The sequence below is a fragment of the Cebidichthys violaceus genome, unplaced genomic scaffold (genome assembly GCF_023349555.1).
Source record: "Cebidichthys violaceus isolate CVI_PGR_0920_01 unplaced genomic scaffold, fCebVio1.0.p SCAF_127, whole genome shotgun sequence".
Classification (NCBI taxonomy): Eukaryota; Metazoa; Chordata; class Actinopteri; order Perciformes; family Stichaeidae; genus Cebidichthys; species Cebidichthys violaceus.
In genome coordinates, this window is record NW_027176293.1 from 1 (window position 1) to 2500 (window position 2500).

Genomic DNA, 2500 nt, shown 5'->3' on the forward strand with positions numbered 1-2500 from the left:
AAGAGATGCATGAAAAGACGTGAGTAACAGTAAAAAGGGAAAAGAGAATCAATCAATATCATATCAATATTTTCTTCATTTTGGAATGTTAATCAATGAACTGGTTTAGGTTCGTTCACATTTTGCAATTGACCTACTGTTGTTGGTATTTGAGTCTTTTCAAGCCGGTTCCGACGAACAGGTCAGAGTTCTCTGTGAAGAAAAGTAAAGTTTAATTCACCATTCACCCTACCATTCAAAGAACTGCTTCATTTTTTAAAAACGGGGTCCCTTTGAACATAAAATGAGATTTCTTAAACATGTCCTAAATGTACTATAAATGACAGCAATTTGTAACAGCTTTTAAAGGACTATGTGTTGGAGACAAACTTGCTTACGGCCATACCTCTCTGATTGCGCCCGATCTTGTCCGATCTCGGAAGCTAAGCAGAGTCGGGCCTGGTTAGTACTTGGATGGGGGAATATCTGGTGCTGTAAGCTTTTTCACTTTTCTCTCCATAAGGCAGAGGACACTGCTGCTTTTTTATTTGACAAAGATGTGAGAATGAGGCAAGATTGAAGAAGAGATCCATGAAAAGAGGTGGGTAACAGTCAAAAGGGAAAAGAGAATCAATCAATATCATATCAATATTTTCTTTATTTTGGAATGTTAATCAATGAACTGGTTTAGGTTCGTTCACATTTTGCAATTGACCTACTGTTGTTGGTATTTGAGTCTTTTCAATCCGGTTCCGACCAACAGGTAAGAGTTCTCTGTGAAGAAAAGTAAAGTTTAATTCACCATTCACCCTACCATTCAAAGAACTGCTTCATTTTTTAAAAACGGGGTCCCTTTGAACATAAAATGAGATTTCTTAAACATGTCCTAAATGTACTATAAATAACAGCAATTTGTAACAGCTTTTAAAGCACTATGTGTTGGAGACAAACTTGCTTACGGCCATACCTCTCTGATTGCGCCCGATCTCGTCCGATCTCGGAAGCTAAGCAGAGTCGGGCCTGGTTAGTACTTGGATGGGAGACTGCCTGGGAATACCTGGTGCTGTAAGCTTTTTCAATTTTCTCTCCATAAGGCAGAGGACAATGCTGCTTTTTCATTTGACAAATATGTGAGAAAGAGGCAAGATTGAAGAAGAGATGCATGAAAAGACGTGAGTAACAGTAAAAAGGGAAAAGAGAATCAATCGATATCATATCAATATTTTCTTCTTTTTGGAATGTTAGTCAATGAACTGGTTTAGGTTCGTTCACATTTTGCAATTGACCTACTGTTGTTGGTATTTGAGTCTTTTCAAGCCAGTTCCGACCAACAGGTCAGAGTTCTCTGTGAAGAAAAGTAAAGTTTAATTCACCATTCACCCTACCATTCAAATAACTGCTTCATTTTTTAAAAACGGGGTCCCTTTGAACATAAAATAAGATTTCTTAAACATGTCCTAAATGTACTATAAATGACAGCAATTTGTAACAGCTTTTAAAGGACTATGTGTTGGAGAAAATCTTGCTTACGGCCATACCTCTCTGATTGCGCCCGATCTCGTCCGATCTTGGAAGCTAAGCAGAGTCGGGCCTGGTTAGTACTTGGATGGGAGACTGCCTGGGAATACCTGGTGATGTAAGCTTTTTCACTTTTCTCTCCATAAGGCAGAGGACACTGCCGCTTTTTCATTTGACAAATATGTGAGAAAGAGGCAAGACTGAAGAAGAGATGCATGAAAAGAGGTGGGTAACAATAAAAAGGGAAAAGAGAATCAATCAATATCATATCAATATTTTCTTCATTTTGGAATGTTAGTCAATGAACTGGTTTAGGTTCGTTCACATTTTGCAATTGACCTACTGTTGTTGGTATTTGAGGCTTTTCAAGCCGGTTCCGACCAACAGGTCAGAGTTCTCTGTGAAGAAAAGTAAAGTTTAATTCACCATTCACCCTACCATTCAAAGAACTGCTTCATTTTTTAAAAACGGGGTCCCTTGGAACATAAAATGAGATTTCTTAAACATGTCCTAAATGTACTATAAATGACAGCAATTTGTAACAGCTTTTAAAGGACTATGTGTTGGAGACAAACTTGCTTACGGCCATACCTCTCTGATCGCGCCCGATCTCGTCCGATCTCGGAAGCTAAGCAGAGTTGGGCTTGGTTAGTACTTGGATGGGAGACCTCCTCGGAATACCTGGTGCTGTAAGCTCTTTCAATTTTCTCTCCATAAGGCAGAGGACACTGCTGCTTTTTCATTTGACAAAGATGTGAGAATGAGGCAAGATTGAAGAAGAGATCCATGAAAAGAGGTGGGTAACAGTCAAAAGGGAAAAGAGAATCAATCAATATCATATCAATATTTTCTTTATTTTGGAATGTTAATCAATGAACTGGTTTAGGTTCGTTCACATTTTGCAATTGACCTACTGTTGTTGGTATTTGAGTCTTTTCAATCCGGTTCCGACCAACAGGTAAGAGTTCTCTGTGAAGAAAAGTAAAGTTTAATTCACCATTCA

At 38.5% G+C, this 2500-nt stretch overlaps 3 non-coding genes and 1 pseudogene across 3 annotated transcripts; all 4 read left to right on the plus strand.

Moving 5' to 3' along the window:
• Positions 1-371: 371 nt before the first annotated feature.
• Positions 372-480, plus strand: LOC137869981 (5S ribosomal RNA; annotated as a pseudogene).
• A 452-nt stretch (positions 481-932) lies between these two features.
• Positions 933-1051, plus strand: LOC137869951 (5S ribosomal RNA). Its single transcript, XR_011102655.1, has one exon. It is a non-coding gene; the product is annotated as a 5S ribosomal RNA (ribosomal RNA).
• A 452-nt stretch (positions 1052-1503) lies between these two features.
• On the plus strand, positions 1504-1622 carry LOC137869820 (5S ribosomal RNA). The gene has a single exon (XR_011102545.1). It is a non-coding gene; the product is annotated as a 5S ribosomal RNA (ribosomal RNA).
• A 452-nt stretch (positions 1623-2074) lies between these two features.
• LOC137869592 (5S ribosomal RNA) lies at positions 2075-2193 on the plus strand. Its single transcript, XR_011102326.1, has one exon. It is a non-coding gene; the product is annotated as a 5S ribosomal RNA (ribosomal RNA).
• The last annotated feature ends 307 nt before the right edge of the window (positions 2194-2500 follow it).